This window comes from Nomascus leucogenys, chromosome 13 (assembly GCF_006542625.1).
Source record: "Nomascus leucogenys isolate Asia chromosome 13, Asia_NLE_v1, whole genome shotgun sequence".
NCBI lineage: Eukaryota > Metazoa > Chordata > Mammalia > Primates > Hylobatidae > Nomascus > Nomascus leucogenys.
In genome coordinates, this window is record NC_044393.1 from 11,594,851 (window position 1) to 11,601,097 (window position 6,247).

The window sequence follows — 6,247 nt, forward strand, 5'->3', positions numbered from 1 at the left end:
GAGTAGAATTGGTGCTAGTTCTTTAAATGTTTAGTAAAATTCAACTGTGAAGCCATAAGGTCCTGGGCTTATCTTTGCTAGAAGACTTCTTGTCATGCCTTTGATCTCATTACTTGTTATTGCTCTGTTCAGATTTTGAATTTATGTTTTAATCTTCATAGGTTGTATGTGTCTAAGAATCTATCCATTTCTTCTAGGTTTTCCAATTTATTGGCATATAGTTGCTCATAGGAGCCTCTAATAATCCTTTGAATTTCTGTGTTATCAGTTGTAATTTCTCCTTTTTCACCTGATTTTATTTATTTCAGTCTCCTCTCTTTTTTCTTAGGCAAACAGTGTGTCAATTTTGTTTATCTTTTCAAAAAAAAAATCAACCACTGCTTTCATTGATCTTTTGTATTTTTTAGTTTCATTAATTTCTGCTCCAATGTTTAGTATTTTCTTCTATTATGTTTGGTTAGCTCTAGCTTCTCTAGTTCTTTGAAATGTATCGTAAGTTGTTTATTTGAAGTTTTCCTGCTTTTTAGATGTAGGCACTTATTGTTATAAACTTTCCCCTTAGTGCTGCTTTTGCCGTATCCTATAAATTTTGATGTGTTGTGTTTCTATTTTCATTTATTTCAAGACATTTTTAAATTTCCTTCTTAATTTTCTCATTGTCCCACTGGTCATTTGGGAGCATATTATTTAATTTCCATGTTTTTGTATAGTTTCCAAAGTTCCTTTTGTTGTTGATTTCTAGTTTTATTCCATTGTGGTCAAAGAAGATACTTGACAGGATTTCAATTTCTGAATTTTTTAAGACTTGTTTTGGGGCCTAATGTATAGTCTATCCTTGAGAATGATCCATGTGCTGAGGAGAAGAATTGTGTTCTGCAGGTGTTAAGTGAAATGTACCATGAATATCTATTAAGTCCATTTGGTTGGCCGGGCGCAGTGGCTCACGCTTGTAATCCCAGCACTTTGGGAGGCCAAGGCGGGCGGATCACGAGGTCAGGAGATCGAGACCATGGTGAAACCCTGTCTCCACTAAAAATACAAAAAATTAGCCAGGCATGGTGGCAGGCACCTGTAGTCCCAGCTACTCGGAGAGGCTAAGGCAGGAGAATGGCATGAACCCGGGAGGCGGAGCTTGCAGTGAGCCGAGATCATGCCACTGCACTCCAGCCTGGGTGACAGAGCGAGACTCCGTCTCAAAAAAAAAAAAAAAAAGTCCATTTGGTCTCTAGTGCAGATTAAGTCCAATGTTTCTTTGTTGATTTTCTGTCTGGGATGATCTGTTCAATGCTGAAAGTGGGGTGTAAGTCTCTAGATATTATTGTGTTGGAGTCTAGCTCTCTCTTTAGCTCTAATAATAACATAATATTTGCTTCATGTATATCTGGGAGCTCTACTGTTGGGTGCATATATATTTATAATTGTTATATCCTTTTGCTGAATTTACTCTTTAATGATCCTTTTTGTCTCTTTTTATAGGTTTTTGTCTTGAAATCTGTCTTGTCCAATATAAGTATAGCTACTCCTGCTCTTTTCTGGTTTTCATTTGCATGGGATAACTTTTTTCCACCCCTTTATTTTCAGTCTATGTGTATCTTTATAGGTGAACTATGTTTCTTGTAGGTAGCAGATCACTGGGTCTAATTTTTTTCATCCATTCAGCCATTCTATGTCTTTTGATTGAAGAATTTAGTCTAGTTACATTCAATGTTATTACTTATAGGTAAGAACTTACTCTGCCATTTTCTTATTTGTTTTCTGGTTGTTTTGTGGTCTTCTCTTTCATCTTTTCTTCTTTCCTGTCTTCATTTTAGTGAAGGTAATTTTCTCTGGTGACATGCTTTAATTTATTGCTTTTTATTTTTGTGTATCTGTTGTATATTCTTTTATTTGAGGTTACCATGAGGCTTGTAAATATCTTATAACCCATTATTTTTAACTCATGATAACTGAACACTGATTCCAAAACAAACAAGCAAAAAGAAAACTAATAAAAACTCTACACTTTAAACTCCTGCTTTTTAACTTTTTGTTGTTTCTATTTATATCTTATTAAACTGCCTATGTCTTGAAAGGTTGTTGTAGTTATTATTTGTGATAGGTTCATCTTTTAGTCTTTCTACTCAAAATATGAGTAGTTTACACACCACGATTACAGTGTTATAATATTCTTTGTTGGTCTGTGTATTTACTATTACCAATGAGTTTTGCACCTCCAGATAATTTCTTATTGATCATGAATGTCATTTTCTTTCTGGCTGAAGCACTCCCTTTAGCATTTCTTGTAGGACAGGTCTGGTGCTCATGAAATCCCTCAGTTTTTGTTTGTCTGGGAAAGTCTTTATTTCTTCTTCATGTTTGAAGGATATTTTCACCAGATACACTATTCTAGAGTAAAAGGGTTTTTTTTTTCCTTCAGCACTTTAAATATGTCATGCCACTGTCTCTTAGCCCATAGGTTTCCACTGAAAATTCTGTTGCCACAACCATTGGAGCTCCTTCATATGTAATTTGTTTCTTTTCTCTTGCTGCTTTTAGGATCCTTTCTTTATCCTTGCCCTTTGGGAGTTTGATTATTAAATGTCTTGAGGTAGTCTTTTTTGGGTTAAACCTGCTTGGTGTTTCATAACTTTCTTGTACTTGAATATTGATATCTTTCTCTAGACTGGGGAAGTTCTCTGTTATTATCCCATGAATAAACTTTCTACTCTGATCTCTTTTTTTTTATCTCCTCTTTAATGTAAATAACTCTTATATTTGCCCTTTTGAGACTATTTTCTAGATCTTATGCACATGCTTTATTCTTTTCTATTCTTTTTCTTTTGTCTCCTCTACGTATTTGCAAATAGCTTGTCTTCAAGCTCACTAATTCTTTCTTCTGTTTGATCAGTTCTGCTGTTGAAAGATTTTGATGCATTCTTCAGTATGTCAGTTGCATTTCCCCGCTCCAGAATTTCTGCTTGATTCTTCTTAGTTATTTCAATTTCTTTGTTAAATTTATATGATAGGATTCTGAATTCATTCACTGTGTTATCTTGGGTTTCATTGAGCTTTTTTAAAACAGTATTTTGAATTGTCTGAAAGGTCACATATTCTGCTCCCCAGGATTGGTCACTGGTACCTTCTTTAGTTCCTTTGGTAAGGTCATGTTTTCCTAGATGGTCGTGATGCCTCAAATAGGGGTCTCAGGGCTCTCATTAGTGTCCTGTTCTGCTGTGACTGAGCTGGTATACAAGTTGCCAAGACATAGTCCTCTTTACTTTCCCCTCTCCTCCCCTACATCAGAGAGAAGGAGTCTCCTGGAGCCATGAGCTGTGCTGCCTGGTGTTGGGAGAAGGGTGATTAAGCGCTCTGCTGGCCACTCCCACTGGTGTCTCAGTAGGCCACATGCACCTCAAGTACACTGGCTCCAAGACAAGCACAACACCAGGACTTGCCCAGGAATTTCAGTCCTTGTGGCCTAGAATGCCTTTCAAGTTCATTTAGTATGCCAGAGGATTTTGCTGTGGTCGTGGAGATTGCCTGAACTTTGGTTCTAATCACTAGGATGGGCAATTTCTCTGTGACTTGGGCTGGTCTAAATGCTCCTTCAGTGGACACTGGCCGAGTTCTGCCCCATGTTGCTTTCCACTGTGACAAGGCAGCACTGAGTTCCAATGCAAAGTCCCACAATCACCACGCTCTCCCTCCCCCAAGTGCACAGATGCTCTCTCCACACTGAAGAGCAGCTGCTGGGGGATGCAGGAGGAGTGGTGTAGGTGATGCAAGACTGTCTTTCCCACCCTTTTTGGTGCCTCTTTCTTTAATATGGTGTTAAAACCAGGTACTGTGATTGCTCACCTAATGTTTGGTTCTTACGAAGGTGTGTGAATAGTTGTTTAATTTAGTGTTCCTTTGGGCAGATGATTGCCGGAAGCTTCTATTTGGCTATCTTTCTTTGTCTCCTATGCCTTCTCCTGAGTCACATCCTTAAGCAAGGCATATTAATGTAAGAGGATTTTTCCCTTTTAGAGAGTGAAATTGAAACTAGTGGAATGGTAAGAATATGGGCTTTTAAGTCAAACTATCTTTCAAATTCGAACACTACCCCTTATTAGCTTGGTAAGCTTGGGCAATTTTATTAACCTCTCTGTGTCTGTTTCATCATCTATACAGTGGATATAACAGAACCACCTACATCCATCTCACAGTTATTAAAATGAGTTTATGTAGTGGCTTAGAATTGGCTTTTCTGTGCCACTAAGTAAATGCCCAGTAAGTACTGTTCATTTTTGTTTACAGTTGTGATGAGTATCAATCCAGGAGATATCTTGGTATCTGGTTTTTATTCTAAACCATTAGTTTTAGAAAATAATTATCCTGACCTGGTTTCCTTTTTGGAAACCATTTTATATGTTTATATAGTTTTAAAATTATATATTAGATTTCTTCCCTTCTCTATGCCACTTTCTCAATCTTTTGCTATGTTTCCTGCCCTAACCTCCCAAATAAATTGTTTTCTTTCAAATCCCTCAAGTTCTTCTTTTGGGATTAATCCAAAAAAACTAAAATATAAAAATATATTTAAAAGATGTCTATCTACAAATGCATCATATTAAACTAGGCATAAGAAGGTTACTCCAGTTGTGTTCAGGTTCTGCTTTATTAAGTTTAGTTCTAATCCCTCTGCAGATGGGATTTGCAAGACTTATCTTTCTAAATGGCAAACGTTATGCAAGCAACAGCAAGACCCTACCCCAGCACAGTTCTCCACTCCAGGCTCTGATATAAGCAACACAGTGGGTTAGAGGAAAACATATTTAAAAAAAAATCAAATAAAACCCAGGTTTTCTTGCTACTAAGTGTCTGGGGATCCCTAGCCTCTTTAACTGGACTGACCATCCAAGAAAAAGCTTGTCTGGGAGGTGATCTACTGACCAAGAGTTCTGACTGCATTGTTTCTGGACCATTCTCCATCCCTGCACCCTCCCTTTCCTATGCTTAGGAATAATAATAATAGTCAATACCTCCTGGGAACAGATCACTATTCTAAGCACTTTACATATATTCACGCATGTAACCATTACAACAACCCCAGGAAGTAGTCAGTTATTATGTTTATGCTATATTTGCAAAAACCAAGAAACACCAGAAATTGGGGCAACTTACTTCTTTCAAGAACAGTTTGGTTGGCCACTTGTGTCACAGGTAGTCATTCAAAACAAACAAACAAAAAACCCTTATATTTCAAAAAGCAGGCTTTCAAAAAGCAGGCAAATTGGAGATGTTTCCTAAATATTCCCCCATCCACCCACTCAGCCACAAAAACTCACTGCAACCCCAATTCAGAGTCACTTATCCAAACACAACCCCAAACAAAGCTTTTGAAGAGCTTCTGCCAGCCCCATGGAGATATCTTTGGATATTCAAGCAAACAGAAGGAGAGAAAGGTAGAATATGCGAGAAAAAGGAAATGCTTTGTCGAGCCAGCTAAAGCAGTCGCTCCACAAACTGCTTATCAAGTGGTTTTCTTTTTAATCAAGAAAATCTTCAGAGATGTCAGCCTAACAATAAAATATATCTGCTTTCATTGGTAGGCTATTCCCATCTTCCTTTAACATGGAGTAACACCCTCACTTTCTCGCTTTTCATTGTTTTTTAACAGATTCTGAAATAAGTCAGTCTAAGATGAGTGTTATCATACTACCCTGGATAACATCCTATAAGCTGAGCCTGCATTTGTTCTGCATCTTGAGGAATAGAGGTATACCCTGGAGGAATGCACTGGATGCTATGGTTAATTAAGTAATTTACTCAATCAAGTTTAACAGTGGTTTTAACTTTAATGAGATCATTACATTTTAATATGGAAATAACAGCCTTGTATCCTTAACAATCCCCACAGTCCACAAACCCGCCTCCCTCTTCCGCCCACTTTGCACCACGGCTGATGTTGATTTGTGAACCTGAACACCTAAGGGTAACATCCAGAACTTGTAATACACATGTCTAGGGCCCATTACGGATACACCCATGTGAACCGCTGTTCTGGCTTCTGGTGTCCCCTGCTGTATACTCTAAACCCACACAGGGCTTGTCACTCATGGTAAGAGCCAAAGTCTTAATAATGGCAGAGTTCTTTCTAGATAAAGGGAAATGGAAACTTTTTACACTGAAAATTGGTGTAAGGAAGGCACAAAGAGAGAAACAAAAGAAAATAGCCACATGGGCAAAGTGGCTATCAATTGTCCTAGGGAGACGTACCCTTAGG